This window comes from Scyliorhinus canicula, chromosome 9, assembly GCF_902713615.1.
Source record: "Scyliorhinus canicula chromosome 9, sScyCan1.1, whole genome shotgun sequence".
In the NCBI taxonomy this organism is placed as follows: Eukaryota; Metazoa; Chordata; class Chondrichthyes; order Carcharhiniformes; family Scyliorhinidae; genus Scyliorhinus; species Scyliorhinus canicula.
The window spans coordinates 125,786,257-125,808,743 of NC_052154.1; the positions used below are offsets into that span (position 1 = coordinate 125,786,257).

General features: G+C 54.6%; 1 protein-coding gene across 11 annotated transcripts in view; it reads right to left on the reverse strand.

Annotated features, from left to right (window-relative positions):
• LOC119971661 (von Willebrand factor C and EGF domain-containing protein-like) overlaps positions 1 to 22,487 on the reverse strand; it is a 490,550-nt gene that overhangs the window by 267,031 nt on the left and 201,032 nt on the right. The gene's annotated exons all lie outside the window — the stretch shown is intronic.

A 22,487-nucleotide genomic window follows, 5' to 3' on the forward strand; every position in this document is an offset into this window, starting at 1 on the left:
AGCACACACCTCACTTCACTTGCCCTTGCTTTACGTGTGTATCACTTCAGTCATACCAGTCAGAAAAATACTATGTGGATGGAAATCATTGGAACGTGGCAAACCTGTATGTGGATAATGGTCAACAAAATGTCTCGTGGGCCCCACACCGAACCCAGATGGGCTGCATCTGGCCCCAGGCTGCAGAGTGCCCATCATTGCTTTAAATGGCTGATACAACAAAAACACATCTTTAGCATTTGCATCACTTCTCATACAAAGGTGACACTATATAACCATGCAGTTCCACAGTGTGCTGTTGTTTATTCACACGGGGTAGGTCAAGAATCCTATTATAATCAGCAAAGCACACTTTTATTAACCCTCTCTCCCTCGGGAGAGAAACGAATGAGCTGCAAATAAATCATGGGCGGGATTCTCCGACCCGCCGGGGAGTTGGGGGCGGGGGGGGGGCTTAAATCCCACCCGGCCTCCCCGCGATATTCTCCGGCCCCCCCAAAAATCCCGTTGACGTGAATCTCGTCGCGCGCCTCGGAGAATGGCGGGGACGGCGCGACGCAACGGGCCTCGGGGCCGCCCCAATTCTCCGCGCCGGATGGACCGAAGTCCCACCGACGTGACCACGGGTCACGCTGGCATGAATCAAACTACTTATTTAACAGCGTCAACCAGTCGGTTGGGGTGGGTGGGGGTGTTGGAGAGGGTGCGTGATGGACAGGGTGCGTGCCGGGGAGGAGAGGAGGTTTGGGGGGGGGGGGGGGGGGTGCATGCTGGGGAGGAGAGGGGAGGGGCCAGGGAGGGCGAGTGATGGAGAGCGTGCGTGCCTGGTAGGAGAGGTGGGGGCTGGGGAGGGTGCGTGCCGGGGCGGAGAGGGGGGGGTGGGGAGGGTGTGTGCCGGGGACGAGGGGGGGGGGGGTTGGGGAGGGCAAGTGATGGAGAGGGTGCATGCCAGGGAGGGGGGGGGGGGGGGGTTTGGGGACAGTGCATGCCGGGGACAGGGGGGGGGGGGGGTCCGCCTGGCCATGTGCCAGCTGGCAACAGTCACGACCATGCAGCCCATGGCACCTGGCTGCGGGGCGGGGGATGGGGGAGGGGGGGGGGTGGGTATGGGCAATAGTGACATGTTGTCTATCCCCCCACCCCCACCCCGCACCCCCTGCAGGCCATTATGTTTGGCCACCACCCAGCAATGTCGGCCTCCGTGGCGGGAGCCACACTTCTACATGTTCCCCTGGGGGAGCTGGAGCAGGAGCGTGCCAGGGAGGCGGTTGAGGCTTCCGCAGAGGAGCGTGCTGCAGGGAGGCAGGTGGCAGCCACCAAGGCTGGAGGGCCGCCCGCACGACAGGTTGAGGAGGAGGAGGAGGAGGAGATGGTGGTGGTGCCACGGCGATGGAGACGCCAGATGAGGCCCCGTGTGTACCGGCCCCGCTCGTCGTACCAGAACCTCACGGACCGGGCATGCAGGAGGAGACTCCGGATGATCTGGGAAACCGTGGAACACATCTGCCACCTGATGGCACACCTGGCACCGCGTGGCACTGGGGGAGGACATCCTCTCCCTGTGGCCGTCAAGGTTACGGTGGCCCTGAACATTTATGCCACTGGGTCATTCCAGGCACCCAGTGGGGACCTGTCTGGCATCTCGCAGGCATCGGTGCATCCGTGCAGTGACAGACGCCCTATATGCCATTGCGGACCGCTACATACAGTTCCCTGTGCACCGGGCCAGCCAGGATGCCCGGGCAGCGGGCTTCGCTGCCATGGCCAGGATGCCCATGGTCCAGGGGGCGATCGATGGGATGCACATCGCCGTGCAGACACCTGCAGATAACAGGGCGTGTTCATGAACAGGAAGGGGACCTATTCCATGAATGTGCACATGAGGATCCTGCACATCTACGCCTGGTATCCGGGCAGTATACATGACACATTCGTATTGGCGCAATCTTTCATCCCCACCTTGTTCCAGGGATCCAGGGGAAGGGGAGGAATAGCAAGACGAGGCGCAGACCGCCCCAGATGAGGAGGATGGAGACAATGGCCAGAACAGATGAGGTGGACATGGACGGGAGGCTGCCTACCGTTACCCCCTGGGCCAGTGGGCATGGGACAGACTGATAGCCACCTGGTTCACGGACTAGGGGGGGCATGGGAATCGCTGAGTATGGGTACAGACTGCACACCACGGCACCAGCCTACCACCCTCACCCCACCCACCCAACACTAACCGCCCTCACCCCACCGACCCAACACCAACTACCCTTACACCACCCACCCAACACCAACCGCCCTCACCCCACCGACCCAACACCAACCACCCACACCCCACCCGCATGCACACCATCCCTCCATTGCACATCCACCTGCGGCACAATGGGCCGGGCTCACACGGTCGCTGGTGGAAGCGTGTCTATTGCAGGCCATGGAGGATGATGACAACCCACCCTGCGATGAGCTCTGGGCTCTACATCGTTGGACAATGTCTGACCCATGGCCACAGTATCACCCTCCACCTGGACCGTCCCTGCATGTGGCCGTGACACTACATGGTCCCGTCGTCTGCCCGGGGTGATGGCTCACCTGAGGTCGACATTCTATCACCCCTCACACACCCACTGGCGCTCACCTCACACCACACCCCCCGCACGCATCGGATAGAGCACAAAGGCAGCTTCTGTAGGTGTGAAAGCGATTTCAATAACAAACAGTTCATACACGTGCCCTGGCCCCTATAACTAATCTGTTCCCTGCACCCGTGCCAACTTACTCAATGTCTAATTATTTGGCCTTACAGGCAGTATGACTACGTCTAGGTGGTTCCCCCGATGGTACAGCAAAGATGGGGGTAGATTCCTGTGATTCCTGCCCTGTGGCTAGGGACCCCTTTGGTGGCTGTTTCCAGGAGTGGCCCGGCCTCGATGGGCCAGGCCGCGGCTCGGGCAACTGGGATGGCGAGCTGCCAGCCTGTCCTGCCCATTGCCCACCAGATGCAACTGGGACGGAGGGGGGGGGGGGGGGTGGGGGGGGGGGGGGAGTGTCAGAGATGTTGCGGTGTTCCGCGACCTCCACTACAGGGGGACAGGGAATGGGCCCCAGAACCTCCTCCTCCCTTGGAGTGCCCGATGGCCCCCGGGCCTCTACATGAGTCGGGGATGCGACCGGACCGAGCAACCAATGCCCCCCTGTCATAATATACACATCAGTATATAATGGTGCAGACACACACTGATTGACACACTGCAAGACCAATCAGCACTCACAACACAGCAGCCAATCACCAGTTACAGCACACTCACTATAAAGCCAGAGGGCACTAGTTTTCCCACTCATTCGGGATGCAGCCTCTGAGAAGGACGGAGCTCACAGCTGCAGTACAGACCTTCACCATGTGCTAATAGTCTAGACTGGTCAGGATAGGCATAAGTCTTCAGTTTAATCTAACATAGTGTCGACCCACAGTGCAAGTATGTTCAACATTTCCTAGCTTAATAAAATAGTGTTGTACTATTTCAAGTGTTGGTAGCCTGTATGTGTTACTGCTGAGGTAAACGCAGTCTCCACAGATCCAGAGTACCAAACACATCACCCCCGACACCTGGCACTGCCAGTCCTGGAGGCCCGTCCTGGTATCAACAAGGGTCTGCAAGTTTGCAGCCATGGAGCTCAGAGAGTTGGCCATCCCTGTCTGTGTCTGGGTGACGCCGGCCAGACCCTGGGCAATAGCGCCGATGCCCTCAACAATGGCATGCAGAGACTGGGCCATTGCCTGCAGAGACTGGGCCATTGCCTGCTGGGACTGGGCCATGGCGTTGAGCGCCTCTGTGATCTGCTGCTGGCTCTGGCTCATGGCTGCCTGTGAGAGAGCAGCCATGCCCTGGGCCACAGACGCCGCCAGCACGGAAAGCGCAACACCTTGCATACTGCGACACATGTCTGACACCGTTGCACCCATTGCCTCCATCGCGGACGCCACCCATGCAGTGTCAGCCTGGGTGGCACGCATGACCGGCACCACTTCCTGCCCCTGCACGCAGGTGGACTCTTCTGTCATAATATACATCTATGTATATAATGGAGTGCAGACAGGCAGTGATTGACACACAGGATGACCAGCAAGCACACAGAACAGAGCAGCCAATCACCAGACAGGACACTACCGCTCTAAAGCCAGAGGGCACCAGTTTTCCTGCTCTCACGGGAACCAGCCTCTGAGACAGTCAGAGCTCGTGAGCGAGCCAGTGCAAACACCATGTGGTAGCTAGCAAGTCTGGTTAGGCTAGCATCAGATCTCCAGTCAAGTCAGCATAGTGTCAACCCACAGTTGAACATGTATAAAAGTTTAGATGTTAAATAAAATCGTGTTGCATCTCATCAAGTGTTGGAAGTCTGTCTCTCACTACACTGCATCAAGTGCAGTCCACATCGACCCAGCCTGCCAAACACATCATGGTACCAGGTAGTGATGCTGAAAATTGACGGACCTACCTTGAGTGAATCAGCGTTGACCAGCAAACAGCCATCCGGTGACATGGAAAACGTCCGCCCTCCTCCGCAGCTCCGCATCGCCGGCAACCTCGGTGCAAATTGGAAAATCTTCAAACAAAAGTTCCAACTCAATCTCAAAGCCACTGACCTCAAGACCGCATCGGATGGCAGGAAGATCGCACTATTCCTCTCCACAGCCGGGGACCATGCCATCCACATCTACAACTCCCTTACATTCACTGAAGGCGAAGACAAGACAAAATTTAAAACAGTCCTTCTGAAGTTCGACAGCTACTGCGACATTGAGGTGAATGAGAGCTTTGAACGGTAAGTTTTCCAGCAGAGGCTTCAGGGTAAGGATGAACCTTTTCAATCCTTTTTGACCCATCTCCGCATCCTCATGTCACTATGACTTGACAACTGATCCCATGATCCGGGATCAGATCGTTTTCGGGGTCCACTCCGATTCCCTTCGCCAGCAGCTCCTGAAAGTCAAGCAGTTCACCCTCACCATCGCCATCGAAACGTGTGCTCTCCACGAACATGCTAAAAATCAGTACTTCCACATCAGGGCGGCAGAAACGGCAAAGCTAACCCTCCCACGAGGCGGAACAGGTGCAGGCTATCGCACAAATGCAGGACCTCCAGGACCAGGGCATCGTATCAAAGGTCACAGAACCCACGGACAGGGTCAGCTCCATGGTTTGCGCCAAGAAGCCGTCAGGTTGCTTCAAATCTGCATCGACCCCAAGGATCTAAACTGCAACTTCATGAGGAAACATTACCCAATACCAGAACAAGAAGAGTTAACCAGAGAGATGGCTCATGCCAAATTCTTTACAAAGCTGGACGCCTCCAAGGGGTTCTGAAAAATACAGCTGGATGCATCCAGTCGCAAGCTGTTCGCATTCAATGCCTCGTTCGATCGCTACTGCGGCAACTGGGTGCCTTTTGGCATCATCTCTGCCTCAGAGGTATTTCACGGCATCATGGAACAGATGATGGAGGGTATCGAGCGGCTGCGCGTGTATGTTGATGATGTCATAATCTGGTCCACAACTCCTCAAGAACACATCAATTGCCTCAAGCAGATATTCCACAGAATCTAGGAGCATGGCCTCAACTCAACAGGGCCAAGTGCTCGTCCGGTCAATCAGAAATCAAATTCCTTGGTGACCACATCTTGCAGCAGGGCGTGCGGCCAGATGCTGACAATATTTCAGCGATCATCGCCATGAAGACCCCAGAGGACAAGAAGGCGGTCCTCCACTTTCTAGGGATGGTCATCTTCCTCGGGAACTTCATTCCCAATATGGTGTCCCACACCACAGCCTTCCGCCATCTCGTCAGAAAGTCGACGGAATTCCAGTGGCTGCCCGCTCATGAGAAAGAATGGTGTGAGCTGAGGGCAAAACTCACCACAGCCCCGGTTCTGGCGTTCTTCGACCCTACCAAGGAGACTAAAATATCCACCGACACGAGCCAGCACGGTATTGGGGCTGTGCTCCTCCAACGGGATGACTCCCCCTCCTGGGCCCCAGTTGCGTAGTCCTCCAGAGCCATGACGCCCACTGAGCAACGGTACGCTCAGATTGAGAAGGAATGCCTGGGCTTCCTAACGGGAATCAACAAGTTCCACAAGTATGTGTATGGCCTCCCAAAATTCACGGTTGAGATGGACCACAGGCCATTAGTCCACATAATCCAGAAGGATTTAAATGACATGACGCCTCGGCTACAACGCATCCTTCTCAAGCTACGCCGCTATGACTTTGAACTTGTCTACACGCCAGGCAAAGAACTCATTGTTGCGGATGCCCTTTCCAGGTCTATCACCACACCATGTGAGCAAACTGCCTTTGTCTGCCAAATCGACGCGCAGGTGCAATTGTGTGCCTCCAACCTTCCGGTCTCTGATGAGAGGGTCATTCAAATTCATGAGGAAACGGCCAAGGATCCTCTCCTACAGCGTGTGATGCAGCACCTCACGAATGGTTGGCAGAAGGGACAGTGTCCCCAGTTTTACAACGTCAAGGACGAACTGACGGTGGTCGACGGCATCCTCATGAAGCTCGATAGAATCGTGATTCCGCGGAGCATGCGAGCTATGGTGCTCGGCCAACTCCACAAGGATCACCTGGGGGTCGAGAAATGTCGACGCAGAGCTCGGGAGGCAGTCTACTGGCCGGGCATCAGCCAGGACGTTGCCAACACAGTCCTCAACTGCCCTACATGTCAGAAATTTCAGTCAGCTCAACCTAAAAAAACTCTGCAGCAACATGAGATAGTGACCTCCCCATGGTCCAAAGTCGGTGTTGACCTTTTCCACGCCAAGGGGCGTGACTATGTCCTCCTGGTCGACACTTTTCCAATTACCCCGATGTGGTGAAACTGTCCGACCTCACGTCGACAGCGGTGATTAGGGCATGCAAAGAAACATTTGCCAGGCATGGGATATCGCTCACAGTGATGAGTGACAACGGCCCCTGTTTTTCAGCCAGGAATGGTTTGATTTTGCTCGGCTATACAACTTCCGTCACGTAACCTCCAGCCCCCACTACCCACAGTCAAACGGGAAGGCCGAAAAGGGGGTCCATATCGTTAAGAGATTACTATGCAAAGCTGCAGACTCAGGCTCCAACTTCAACCTGGCAATGCTGGCATACAGGGCAACCCCACTGTCCACTGGGTTGTCTCCAGCGCAGAAGCTCATGAATCGCACTCTGCGAACCAGGGTTCCAGCCATCCATGTTCCAGACCTTGACAACCTCACAGTCACACAAAAGATGTAGCAGTCTCGGGTCCAACAGAAATTAGCATACGATGCTCATGCCACGGATCTACCCGAACTGGTCCCAGCTGATCGCGTTCGTGTACAGCTGCCTGACGGTGGCTGGTCCGCCACAGCTGTGGTGGTCAAGCAAGTGGCCCCGAGATCGTTCCTCATTCGCATGGATGATGGCTCCTTCCTACGACGCAACAGACGGGCGCTGCGCAGAGTTCCACGCCCACCACCCAACCGTGATGTCCCACCTCGCACACTGCTTCCTCCGGACGCGCCCTGCCATGAGGCCGCCGATCTACCAGCTATCCTGCCGACCTCTGCGACCACCACATTGGAGGCAGTCCCGCCCGTCCAGGTGCAGGCGGCCCCTGATCCACCCTTGCAGTGATCAACCAGAATTCGTCGCCCGCCACAGGGACTAAATTTATAGACTGAACGTTTGCACAATTTTGTTAACTCATCGTTTTGACCTCTGTAAATATTGTTTTTACCATTTCATCTGCCCTATATCTGCACTATCAACACCTTCCTATTATTATAAGTTCATTTTAGCACATTCTGTAAATAGTCAGACACATATACACATCCACACGAACACGCACCTTAATATTTATTATCTGAACACAAACAATATAAAAAAAAGGGAGGGGAGATGTCATAATATACATCTCTGTATATAATGGAGTGCACACAGGCAGTGATTGACACACAGGATGACCAGTAAGCACACAGAACACAGCAGCCAATCACCAGACAGGACACGACCATAATAAAGCCAGAGGGCACCAGTTTTTCCACTCTGTCAGGACCCAGCCACTGAGACAGTCAGAGCTCATGAGCAGCAGCTAGTACAAACACCATGGTGGTAGTTAGTAAGTCTGGTCAGGTGATTGTCAGGTCTCCAGTCAAGTCAGCATAGTGTCAACCCACAGTTGAACATGTATAATAATTTAGATGTTAAATAAAATCGTGTTGCATCTCATCAAGTGTTGAAGTCTGTCTCTCGCTACACTGCATCAAGTGCAGTCCACATCGACCCAGCCTGCCCAACACATCATCCTCCACCTGCGTCTGCAGCTGCTGCAAGCCGGCCATTAGCCCCTTCGGTCGTCCCTTAGTCCGTGACTGCATCGGGTCTATGGGTGGGTGCGGTAACTCCAGGAACCCGGGACCCATCTGGGCGGCAGATGGTTGCTTGCGCCGGGCTGCCCTCTGACCGCCCGGCCCCTCGGCTGCTCGTGCCTCCACCTGCTGTACCGGGATGGCTGTGTTGTGCGCACCAGTTAGTGTCCCGGATGCCTCATCGCTAAAGTGCCCAACCGAGGTGAGTGCCTCTGCGATGGTGGAGGGTGTAGGAGAAAGCAGTGGCGTAATATTGTGCTCTTCATCCGACCCGAAGTCCGGGATCTCCTGGAGAGGTGATTCCTGTCCATCCATCCACTGTGTGTGGGTGTCATGTGTGTCAGTGTCCTGGGCATCAGTGTCCTGGGCGTCAGTGGCCTGGGTGTCAGTGTCCTGGGCATCAGTGTCCTGGGCGCCAGTGTCCTGGGCGCCAGTGTCCTGGGCGTCAGTGTCCTGGGCGCCAGTGTCCTGGGCATCAGTGTCCTGGGCGCCAGTGTCCTGGGCACCAGTGTCCTGGGTGTCAGTGTCCTGGGCGCCAGTGTCCTGGGCATCAGTGTCCTGGGCGCCAGTGTCCTGGGCACCAGTGTCCTGGGTGCCGGTGTCCTGGGTGTCGGTGTCCTTGGCGTTGGTGTCATGTGCGTCGGTGTCTGTGCGTCGGTGTCCTGGGTGTTAGTGTCCTGTGCGTCAGTGTCCTGTACGCCAGTGTCCTGGGCGTCGGTGTCCTGTACGCCAGTGTCCTGGGCGTCGGTGTCCTGGGCGTCAGTGTCCTGTGCGTCAGTGTCCTGTACGCCAGTGTCCTGGGCGTCGGTGTCCTGTACGCCAGTGTCCTGGGCGTCGGTGTCCTGGGCGTCAGTGTCCTGTGCGTCAGTGTCCTGTACGCCAGTGTCCTGTGCGTCAGTGTCCTGGGCGTCAGTGTCCTGGGCGTCAGTGTCCTGTACGCCAGTGTCCTGTGCGTCAGTGTCCTGTACGCCGGTGTCCTGGGCGCCAGTGTCCTGGGCATCAGTGTCCTGGGCGCCAGTGTCCTGGGCACCAGTGTCCTGGGTGCCGGTGTCCTGGGTGTCGGTGTCCTTGGCGTTGGTGTCATGTGCGTCGGTGTCTGTGCGTCGGTGTCCTGGGTGTTAGTGTCCTGTGCGTCAGTGTCCTGTACGCCAGTGTCCTGGGCGTCGGTGTCCTGTACGCCAGTGTCCTGGGCGTCGGTGTCCTGGGCGTCAGTGTCCTGTGCGTCAGTGTCCTGTACGCCAGTGTCCTGGGCGTCGGTGTCCTGTACGCCAGTGTCCTGGGCGTCGGTGTCCTGGGCGTCAGTGTCCTGTGCGTCAGTGTCCTGTACGCCAGTGTCCTGTGCGTCAGTGTCCTGGGCGTCAGTGTCCTGGGCGTCAGTGTCCTGTACGCCAGTGTCCTGTGCGTCAGTGTCCTGTACGCCGGTGTCCTGGGCGTCGGTGTCCTGGGCGTCGGTGTCCCGGGCGTCAGTGTCCTGGGCGTCAGTGTCCTGGGCGTCAGTGTCCCGGGCGTCAGTGTCCTGGGTGTCGGTGTCCTGGGCGTCAGTGTCCTGGGCGTCAGTGTCCTGGGCGTCAGTGTCCTGGGCGTCAGTGTCCTGGGCGTCGGTGTCCTGTGCGTCAGTGTCCTGAGTGTCAGTGTCCTAGGCGTCAGTGTCCTGGGCGTCAGTGTCCTGGGCGTCGGTGTCCTGGGCGTCAGTGTCCTGGGCGTCAGTGTCCTGGGCGTCAGTGTCCTGGGCGTCAGTGTCCTGGGCGTCAGTGTCCTGGGCGTCAGTGTCCTGGGCGTCGGTGTCCTGGGCGTCAGTGTCCTGGGCGTCGGTGTCCTGGGCGTCGGTGTCCTGGGCGTCGGTGTCCTGGGCGTCAGTGTCCTGGGTGTCAGTGTCCTGGGCGTCGGTGTCCTGGGCGTCGGTGTCCTGGGCGTCAGTGTCCTGGGTGTCAGTGTCCTGGGCGTCAGTGTCCTGGGCGTCAGTGTCCTGGGTGTCAGTGTCCTGGGCGTCAGTGTCCTGGGTGTCAGTGTCCTGGGCGTCAGTGTCCTGGGTGTCAGTGTCCTGGGCGTCAGTGTCCTGGGCGTCAGTGTCCTGTGTGTCGGTGTCCTGGGTGTCAGTGTCCTGGGCGTCAGTGTCCTGGGTGTCAGTGTCCTGGGCGTCAGTGTCCTGTGTGTCGGTGTCCTGGGCGCCAGTGTCCTGGGCGTCGGTGTCCTGGGCGTCAGTGTCCCGGGCGTCAGTGTCCCGGGCGTCAGTGTCATGGGCGTCGGTGTCCTGGGTGTCGGTGTCCTGGGTGTCAGTGTCCTGTGCGTCAGTGTCCTGTGCGTCAGTGTCATGGGCGTCGGTGTCCTGGGTGTCGGTGTCCTGGGCGTCAGTGTCCTGGGTGTCAGTGTCCTGGGTGTCAGTGTCCTGGGTGCCGGTGTCCTGGGTGTCAGTGTCCTGGGTGTCAGTGTCCTGGGTGTCAGTGTCCTGGGCGTCAGTGTCCTGGGTGTCGGTGTCCTGGGTGCCGGTGTCCTGGGTGTCAGTGTCCTGGGCGTCAGTGTCCTGGGCGTCAGTGTCCTGGGTGTCAGTGTCCTGGGTGTCAGTGTCCTGGGCGTCAGTGTCCTGGGCGTCAGTGTCCTGGGCGTCAGTGTCCTGGGCGTCAGTGTCCTGGGCGTCAGTGTCCTGGGTGTCAGTGTCCTGGGCGTCAGTGTCCCGGGCGTCAGTGTCCCGGGCGTCAGTGTCCTGGGTGTCAGTGTCCTGGGCGTCAGTGTCCTGGGCGTCAGTGTCCTGTACACCAGTGTCCCGGGCGTCAGTGTCCTGGGTGTCAGTGTCCTGGGCGTCAGTGTACTGGGCGTCAGTGTCCTGGGTGTCAGTGTCCTGGGCGTCAGTGTCCTGGGTGTCAGTGTCCTGGGCGTCAGTGTCCTGTGCGCCAATGTCCTGGGCGTCAGTGTCCTGGGCGTCAGTGGAGAATTAGGGTTAGGAGAATTTGCGACGTTCCGGGGGGGGGTCCAATGCCGGTGTCATTCACGCTGTTTTTGCCGCTGGGTTCGGGCCATCTCGCCGGTTCACGGAGAATCCCACCCCATGCCTATCAGCATGGAGTTGGAGCAATGGTGAGAGCGAGGCCTCTGAGGGGGCTGGGAGTCCGGGCCTCAGAGAGAGGCAAGTGTGGGAGAGGTGAGAGGGAGTGCGTGTGTGAAAGAGAGAGGAGAAGTGATTTCATGTGCGTGTGTGAGAGATGGAAGCATGTGTCTGTATGTGTGTGCGTGAAATGAGAGTGTGTGCAAGCGAGTGAGATGGAAGTGAGATTTTTTTTTGAAGTAAATTTATTCCAATTTTCAACATTTTCATTTTATAGTAACAAAAAACATACCCAACATATTAAGCCCCCAATACGAAAAGAGCACCCCTCCCCTAGTGGTCGACGGTAACCAGCTCTCCAAAATACAAAATTAACAAACTCCAACTCCTGTGGAACCCATCAATTGCCCCCCATAGGGCAAATTTTATCTTCTCAAGCGATAAGAACTCCATTAGGTACCCCAGCCACGCACAGGGTGGAGAAGCTGGTATCCATCCCAACAGGACCCGCCTGCGAGCAATCAATGAGGCAAAGGCTAAAGCATCTGCCTCCTCAGCCGTCTGAAACACCGACATGTCCGACACCCCTAATATGGTCCCCAGGGAACTGGGCTCCATGTCTACATGTAAGACCATTGGCATTTTCATAAAAAAATAAACTGAAGCAGAAGCAAAGTTATCAACATTATAAATAACCAACACACTCCCTCCCCCATCCCACTCTTGCTCCCTCCTCCCGGCCTGTCTTCCCCATTTTAATCCCTCACCCTGCGTTCTCCCCCTCCCATTTTGCAGACTCCTCAATCCTCCTTAAAGATGACAATGAACGGCATTGACATCAGAGTGAACCCATCAACCGACCCCCTCAGAACCAACTCAATACCTTTACCCCCAGTACCTCGGATATTACGTCCGCAAACCTCTGCCAGAACCCCTTTAGCTTCGAACATGCCAAGAACATGTGGACGTGATTTGCGGGCCTCCCCGCGCACCACCCACACCTATCCTCCACCCCCTCAAAAACCTACTCATCCGAGCTACCGTCATATGCGCTCTATGGAGTACTTTAAACTGGATGAGGCTTAGCCTTGCACACAACGAGGATTCATTCACACTCTGCCCACGTCCCAGTTTCCATCTCCCCACCCAACTCCTCCTCCCACTTCCACTTTATATCCATCACTGGGGCCCTCTCCCAATTCGTCAGCTCCTTGTAGACCTCAGACACCTTTCCTTCCCCTATCTCTCCCTTCGATAGTACCTTGTCCTGCAACCCCAAGGGTGATAACCCGGGAAAGAACGGCACCTCTCTCCTCACAAAATCCCAAACCTGCAGGTACCTGAAGCCGTTCTCCTGGGCAGCTCTTCCTCACGGTCCTCCAATTTCGCGAAACTGCCCCATACAAACAGGTGACCGAATCACTCAATCCTTCCTGCCACTACCACCGAAACCTCGCATCCAGCCTCCCTGCTGCAAACCTCTGATCATCACAGATCGGTGCCCACACAAGGCACCCTCCAGTCCCAAATGCTGCCTCCATTCCCTACCCTCAAGGCCAACACCATCACTGGGCTCACAGAGTACTTGGCCAGCAAGTACGGCAGAGGCGCCGTCAACAATGCCCTGAAGCTCATTCCCCTACAAGAAGCTGCCTCCATCCACCCCCATGCCGACCCCTCCGCCACTACCCATTTCCTAACCATGGCGATGTTCGCTGCCCAGCAGTAGTATATTATATTGGGCAACACCAGTCCCCACACCCTTCCTCGCCCTGCTCCAAAAAAGCCCTTTTGACCTGCGGGGTCTTCCCCGCCCATACAAACCCAGAGATCAGCGCGTTAGCCTTTTCAAAGAATGACTTCAGGACGAAGATTGGGAGGTTCTGAATTCTGAAGAGGAAACCTGACAGCACTGTCACCTTCACTGTCTGCACCCGTCCCACAAGTGACAGCACATTCCACCTCTTGAAGTCCCTCTCCATCTGCTCCACCAGCTGAGTCAAATTTAACTTGTGCAGCTGTGCCCAACCACACATCACCTGGATGCCCAGGCATCTAAAACTCGCCCCCATTACCTTGAACGGCAGCTCCCCTAACCTCCTCTCCCGCCCTCTGGTCTCAGTCGAAAACACCTCACTCTTTCCCATGTTCAATTTGTACCCGGAGAATTGGCCAAAGTCCTCCAAATTCCCCATTGCCACTACCACCTCTACCTCCTGTCCCTCCGGCGGCTTCATAGTCACAACAACCTCCTGACATTTGCAGACAACTGTCTCCCTTTCGCAAATCCCATTTGGTCCTCGCCTATCATCTCCAGAATGCAGCCCTCAATTTGCTAAGCCAACACCTTTGCCAGCACCTTGGCGTCTACATTCAATAGCGATATGGGATGGTATGACCCACACTGCTCCGGATCCTTTTTCAATATCAGGGAGATGGATGACTGTGATAGTGTAGGGGGGAGATCCCCCCTCTCCCTAGCCTCATTATATGCCCTCACCAGCAGTCGCCCCAGGTCCACCCCCAAACTTTTTATAAAACTCCACCGGGAACCCATCTGGACCCGGGGCCTTCCCTGCCTGCATCACCCCCATACTCTCCATCACCTTCCTCAACTCAATAGGGATCCTCAATCCCTGCAGCAACTCCTTGTCCACCTTGGGAAACTCCAACCCATCCAGGAACCACTGCATTTTCTCCCCCCTCGGCCGGGGGCTCCGACTCGTACAATCTCCTGTAAAAATTTCAAACACTCGATTGAGCCCTAACATTACCACCTTGTCCTTTACTTTGCCAACCTTCCTTGCCGCCTCCTGCTTCCTCAGCTGGTGGGCCAGCATCCTACTCGCCTTCTCACCATACTCATGTACTGTCCTCCTGGCCCTCCGCAGCTGCCCCACTGCTTTCTCATGGATAACAATCCGAACACCATTTGGAGCCTTCTGCTTCTCCTTCAGTAACCCCGCCTCTGGGGCCTCCGAATAGTTCTTGTCCACCCTCAGAATCACTTCCACTAGCCTTTTCATCTCTGCCCATACTGCCTTTTCCCTATGCACCCAAACTGAAATAAACTCTCCCCGAACCACTGCCTTGATGCTTCGTACAGCGTGGTGGCCGTGACCTCCCCTGTGTCATTGAGTTCCACATACCCCCAGACGGCAGCCTACACCCGTTCGCACACCTCCTCATCCACCAACAACCCCACATCCAGCCTGATGCACTATCAATTACGACGAGACGAGAGTAGAGTGTAATTGAGGCTTTATTAAGCAGAGATGTGTAACCCCTGCTCTGCTGCCGAAATGGCTGCAGCTCGGAGAGCCCACACATTTATACTCCACCTACTGGGCGGAGCCAGCAGGCAGGGATCTACCCCCGTACCTGTAGTACAGGAGCCTTACCGTAATACACCTCATATGTGATATATATACAACCATGGTGTATACCACACAAGCCCCACTGTGGGTGCTAGGACCCCCTCCCTGTCCACTCGCAAATCCACCCAGTGCGGCGCATGGTCAGAGACAACAATCGGCGAATACTCCGAGTAAACCACCCCACCAGCAATGCCTCATCCACCACAAAATAGTCAATCCAGGAGTACACCACATGGGAAAAGATGAAAGTTCCTTCGCCCTCAGCCTCCCAAATATTCATGGCACCACCCCCTATACGCCCCATGAACCTTCAGCATCTCCACCACTGCCAACACCTTCCCCTACCTCGGGCTCGACTGGTCGATGCTCGGCTCGTGTTACAATCGTGTTAAAATCTCTCCCCCATGATGTGAGTCCAGGGAGCTGCCCTCCAAACACCCTGCCATCAAAACCAAAAGAACATTTCAAGGGGAAAAGAGAACAAAGAAACCTTCTCAAAAACCCCTCCAACGTTTAATGTCCTCCTCCTCCTGCCAGTCCAATGTCTCTCAGAAACTCCATCGCCTCCTCTGGTGTACCAAAATAATATTCATGCTTCTGGAAAGTCACCCAGAGGCGGGCAGGGTACAGCACCCCGAACATCAGCCTCTTCTTAAAGAGGGCAGCCTTGACCCAGTTAAACCGGGCCCTCCTCTTCGCCAGTTCTGCACCCAGGTTCTGATACACCCGCAGCTCGTTCCCTTCCCAGATACTTCCTTGTCTGCCTCGCCCATCGAAGAATTTTCTCTTTATCTATTTTGTAACCCAACCACCATCGCCCTTGGTGGCTCAACCGCTTGCTGCCTCCACATCAGTGCCCTGTGCGTTGATCAACCTCCAGGAGCCTGTCAAAGGCCCCCTCCCCCATCAACTTCTCCAACATTTTGGCGTGATCCTCTGATTTTGCCTTCTGGAGCAATTCTCCAGACCCTCCACCTTGTCCTTCAGCCTCTTCTGGGTCTCCCGCATCAACCCCGCCTCAGCCACTAATGAGGCCAGCTGCTCCTCATGCTCCCCACCACCTCCTCCACTTTCTGGATCGTTCAGTCCTGGGATTCCAGCCTCTACTCCACTCTTTCGATCCCTGCTTTAACCGGCTCCACCAGTTTGAGCAGGTCTTCCAGGGCCTCCTTCCTCTGCTGACTGAACTTACCATCCAGAAATTCCATCAGCTGCTCCATTGGCCACTGGGCTGGCAGAACAGCCTCTTTGCCCTCCGCAATCTTAACCTGTGATACACCTCGAAGACTCTCCTGCTCCAACATCTCCTTTCTTCTCGACCCACTCCGAGTTCGTGGATCCATCCACCAGCCACACCTGAGGAGTTACGCCTTCTCCAGGTACTCCTACACCTCTTTCTATCCAAACCTTTGCTCCTCAGACGAGGAAAGGGCCGGAAAATACCACCTTGAGCTGGAGACGCCAAATGTGAGACTGCTCACTCCATGGCCGCCGCCGGAACCGGAAGTCACAAGACCGCTGACATGCTGCTAAAAAATGACCTCCAAACCTTTCCAGCTTTGGGCAAGATCAGAACATCTGTACATGGTCAGCAGAGCCCCTCCTACACTGCTCACAGATATTCTCTACCCCTCAAATAACCGGCTCATCCTTGGCTTTGTCATATGCGCTCTGTGCACCATCTTCAGCTGTGTTAGCCCAGCCTCTCACACAAGGTTGAGGCTTCCACCTGCTGCAGCTCCTCACACCACAATCCCTCCTCCAATACCGTCCAACTCCTCTTCCCATTTAATCCCCTCCACAGACACCTTATCCTCCTCCAGAATCCTCCCATAAATGGCCAGGATGAACTTCACTTACAACCCCCCACTGACACACACACATGCACATCCATCTCTCACACACGCACATGTACTCACTCTCCTCTCTCTTTCACATACACACACACACTCCCTCTCACCTCTCCCACACACTCAACTCTCTCTGAGGTCCGGCCGCCCCACCTCCCCTCAGAGGCCTCACTCTCACCATCGCTCCAACTCCATGCTCACCCTGATAGACACAATAATAATAATCTTTATTGTCACAAGTGTACATTAACACTGCAATGAAGTTACTGTGAAAACCCCCTAGTCGCCTCACTCCGGCTCCTGTTTGGGTACACAGAGGGGGAATTCAGAATGTCCAAATTAACTAACAGCACGTCTTTCTGGACTTGTGGGAGGAAACCGGAGCACCCGGAGAAAACTCACACAGACACAGGGAGAACGTGCAGACTCCGCACAGACAGTGACCCAAGGCGGGAATTGAACCTGGGACCCTGGAGCTGTGAAGCAACAGTGCTAACCACAGAGCTACTGTGCTCCTCTCCACTCCGCATCTAATGCCACCACCAGCTCCAACTCCCTTCCTTCTTCCGGGGAAAGCACCACATTTAGCAGCTGCTGCACATTTGCTGACAGCTGTCTGCCCTTAACGAACCCAGCCTACACTGTAAATTCTATGATTCTGTGATCCTCCCCAGTCACCCTCGGTAGGCACACCTCCAATCTTAGCGCCAGCACCTTTGCCAATATCTTGGCTTCTAAATTTAGTAGAGATGGGGTCCTGTATGACCCACATTCCACTGGGTCCTTCTTTTTTATCAGCAACAACATGGAGGCCTGTCGCATTGCTTTCGGCAGAACACCCATAACCATCACGTCCACGAACATTTCCACGAACAACGACGTCAGTATATCCTTAAATTTCTAATAGAATTCCACCGGGAAACCATCCGGTCCCTCGGTCTTCCCCGTCTACATCCTCCCAATCGCCACTTTCACCCATTCTACCCCCAACGACTCCTCCGGCCCCACCCTCTTCACTTCACCCACCTTTGGGCATTCTAACTTACCCCAAAACCTCCTCATCTCCACCTCATCCTCTGCTGGTTCTGACTTATACAAGTCTCTGTAAAACTCCTCAAACTCCTTATTAATTCGCTGCTGGGCCACCACCAGTTCGCCTGCCCTATTCCTAACCGGAACAATCTCCGTCCCCGCAGTTTGCCTATGGAGCTGACCTGCCAACAATCGCCCTGCCTTCTCCCCATTCTCATAGACAGCCCCCCTCACCTTTCTCAGCTGGTGTACTGCTTCCCCGTGGACAACAGATCAAACCTTGCCTGCAACTGTTTCCACTTCACCAAAGGTCCCGGGTCCGGGTTCTCTGTCAACTCCCGGCTACTTGCAGGATCTCTTCTATCATTCGTTAGCAGTTTTCCCTTGCCTCCTTATCCACTTAGCCTTAAACAAAATAACCTCCCCCCTCGCAACTGCTTTCAAAGCCTCTCACACAGAAACTCTGGTCCGTCAACAATCCACCATCCAGCATCCACCCCGGCTTCTGAGCTAACCCCTTCTCCAGGACCACATCTATCCAATATGGAGCATGATCTGAAATCACAATTGCCGAATACTCTACCTTCTGAACTCCTTTCCCACCACAAAGGAATCAATCCCCGAGAACACCTTAAGCATCGCCGGAGAATGAATACTCCCAATCCCTTGGGTGCAGAAATTACCAAGAGTCAGCCTCCCTCATAAACCCCACTAAAGCCTTAGCCACCCCCACTCCAGACAGGGTCAAGGAGCGTGACTGGGACCTGTCCATCATCGGTTACAACATTGTATTCTAATCTCCCCCAACTATCAACTCATGGGTATCCAGATTCAGAATGGGAGCCAGCATTTCCTTCACAAACTCCATGTCATCCCAGTTGTGGGCATATATTTTAACCAACACCACCAACCTCCCTCCAACGCATCCGTTACAATCACATACCTCTCTCCCTGATCCACCACCACCTTCTCCATCTAGAACCTCACCCGCTTGCTCAGCAAATCGCCACCCACCGGGCCCTACCATCAAAACCCGAGTGAACACCTGGCTCACCCACCCTTCTTGAGTCTCATCTGGTTATTCACTCTCAGATGGGTCTCCTGTAGCATCACCACCTCAGGTTTCAAACTCTTGCTGTGCGAGAAAACTCTTGATCTCTTCATCGGTCCCCCAACCCTCGCATATTCCACATCGCCATTCTGACCGGGGACCATTCAATCCACCCATCACCCCCCCACACAGCACTACCATTAACCAGGCCCCGTCCATCAGCCGGCACCCACCCCCTCCTCCAGTTACTGTCAGCCCCCACCCCACTCTTCCCAGAATCTCCCCAACCCCTTCCTCGTGCAAACGCGTCACCCAGTATCGATCCCCTGCCCCCACCTCTCGAAACCTGCCCAGCCCAGCTCCAACGACCACATCCCTCCCCCGATCAAAATCTCGTTCACCAGCCAACATTCAGCCTGCGCCCAGAAACACAATCTGCAACCTGACCCTCATGCCCAAACCCTCCAGACTCCCCATCTCACACTCCCACCAAAAGTGAACATCAACCCTTCAACCATACAGTCAGAGCGGGGAGAATACAACAGCACAAAAACAAAAAGAAATGAACAAAAGCCAGTGAAAAAAAATCAAAGAAAAAGATCCCAGTCCACACCTCAAAAGTCCAAACCCAAACACATCTCAGTCCCAGTCCACCAGCCTTCACGAATGCCTCCGCCCCCTCCGCCATCTCAATTCCTTTGAATTGTGAGTTCCTCTTAGCTTTGCCGGGTAGACCACTCCAAATCTCAAGGTGCTGTTGTACAGCACCACCTTCACCGAATCGAAGGCCGCCCTGTCTTCTCGCCAACTGTACTGAAAGATTTTGATATATACGTATACCAACTCCCTCCCACTTAATCTCTCAATTCTGCTTCGCCCAGCTCAAAACCTTCCCTTTCACCTGGTAGTTGTGGAAGCAGACTATCACAGCCCTCGCTGGCTCATTGGTTTTAGTCTTCGGCCAGAGTGATTAATGGGCCTTGTCCAACTCGTAGGGGGACGGCTCTTCTTCCTCCACATCAACTTGGTGAACATGTCTGCAAAGTATCCGGTCAGCCTCCAGCCTTCCGCACCCACGGACAAGCCCACAATCTTCAAATTCTGTCTCCGCGACCTGCTCTCCAATTTGGCTTTTAGTCCTTTAATAGCCTCCACCACCCTCCGCAGCTCCTTACCCACCCAGGTGAACTGGTGGCTGTGCTGCGACAATGCCTCCTCCACCCCCTTCATCTTCTCTCCTTGCTCCTGCACCTCCATCGATGTCTTCCGTCCACTCCTTGAGCCAGGTCATCATTTCTCTCTGATGCACCTCTAGATGTTTGGTGAACAGACTTTCAAACTCCCCCAGTACCAAATGTTGTGGCTAGCAGCTGTGGGTGATACACACTACTGCCACATTTTACTGGTGAAGAGAGTGAATGTTTCAGGTGCAGGATGAGATCATGATCATGTGGGTGTATTGTCCTGGAAGGTGTGTGTCTCAAGTGTTGTAGCTGCACTCAACAGGCAAGTCTGGAGTATTCCATCACACTCCTGACTTGTGCCTTATAGATGATTGAAAGGCTTTGGGGAGTCAGGAGGCGAGTTACTAACCGTGGAATGGATTGAGTTGGCTGGAAGCTAACATAAGGCCACGGTGGACCATGCACTCGGCACATCTAGCTGAAGATGGTTGCAAACAATTGAGTCTTGCTTTTGCTCTGACTTGCTGGATTCCAGCATTGTTGAGGATGGGAATGTTCGTGGAACCATGTCCTCCGGTTAGTTATTTAATCTTTCACCACCATTGTTCACTGAAGATGACAGAACTTCAGAGCTTTGACTGAATTGTTTGGTTGTGGGATCGCTTAGCTCAGTCTATAGCAAATTGCTTTCGCTGATCAGCATGCATCTAGTCCTGGGTTGTCACTTCAACAGTTTGGCACCTCATTCTCGGATACACCTTGTGTAGTTCTCCAACATTCCTCTTTGTGTCAGGATTAGTCCTTGGGCTTGATTGTCATTGGATATGTGGTTACAGGTTGTGGTGTAATACAGTTCTTCTATACCTGATAGCCTCGTGGATGCCCAGTCTTGAGCTGCTCGATCTGTGCTAAATCTATCTCACTTAACATGGTGGTGGTGCCACAGAACATAATGAAGGTGTCCTCTATGTGAGGATGAAACTTTTCAAAAAGACTGTGCAGTGGTCAATGTAACCAATACTGTCATGTATAAGTGTATCGTGACAAATAGATTGGTAAGGGCGAGGTCAAGTAAAGTTTCTCCCTCAGGTGGATTCTTACCACCTGCCACAGGCCCAGTTTATGAACTATCCTTCGGGCTTGGCTGATGTGTTGGCTTGTGTAGGCTTGAGAGATGAACAGACACTTCCAACACAGATGAAGGTTCAACTCAATTTTATTAACTACTTCTGACGGTGGGTCTAAATAATGCTAACTTGAACTAGAGACCTAAGCCTTGTCCGAACCAGTTGATTCTCTCAGCACGTGTTGTGAGTCTGTGCTGGGCTGAATAAGTTCCTGTTACACTAAGAGGCAGCACCCAGAATGAGCGAGAACCGTGGTGTCCTCTGTCTTTCTAGTGTGTGTATTCTAACTGGTGATTGGCTGCGGTGTTTGTACATGTTGATTGGTCCCTGTGTGTGTCTGCACCATGATATATTGGCATATATTATGACATTGGCCAGCTCAGTTACGAGTGGTGCTGCCTCACCTTGGGTGATGGACACTGAAGGAGTATATTCTGTGCCCATGCTGCTCTCAGTGCTCCTTGCAGGCAGTGTTCAACATGGAGCAGGACTGCATCAGCAAGTGGTTTCCTGATGTTTGACCTGGTGTGGGGAGACTTTATGGGACCCAGGATCAATGTTGATCCCAGGGTCATTCCTTCCCAACTGCATGCCATTGTGTCACCACCTCTGGTCAGTCTGTCTTACCAGTGGACTGGTCTATATGATTGAGAGTATGGCTATGTCAGGCTGCTGGTCCACTAGTCTGTGGACCAGCTCCCTCAATTCTGGCACAAATCACAATATCCCCAGATATTGAAGAAGATCTTGCAGGGTCAGCTGGGCACGGGCCCCTTTGTCCCTTCCGAATGCGATACTTGGTCAATGTTCAGTGGTCGATTTGTTTTTATTGTTTTTTCATGGGATGTGATAATTGACGGCACAGTGGCTAGCATTGCTGCCTCACAGCTCCAGGGACCCGCGTTCAAATCCGGCCTCGGGTCACAGTCTGTGTGGAGTTTGCACTTTCTCCCCGTGTCTGTGTGGGTTTCTTCCCAGTGCCCCAGTTTCCTCCCACAGTCCAAAAATGTGCTGGTTAGGTGGATTCGCCGTGCTAAATTGCACCTTAGAGTCAAAAAGGGTAGTTGGGGTTACTGGGATAGGGTGGATGCGTGGGCTTAAGTAGGGTGCTCTTTCCAGGGGCTGCTGCAGATACAATAGGCCGAATGGCCTCCTTCTGCACTGTACATTCTATGATTCTATAATTGCTGGCTAGGACAGCATTTGCTTCCCACCTCTAATTGCCCTTAACAAGGTGGTGCGTCACCTTCTTGAGTTGCTGCAGTCCATGTGGTGTGGGTACACACGCGATGCTGTTGGGGAGGGAGTTCCTGGACTTTTACCAGTGACAGAGAATGAACTGCGATACAGTTTCAAGTCAGGATGATGTGTGGTTTGGAGGGGAACTTCCATGTGGTGACGTTCCCATTTTTCTGCTTCTCTTGTCCTTCTAGG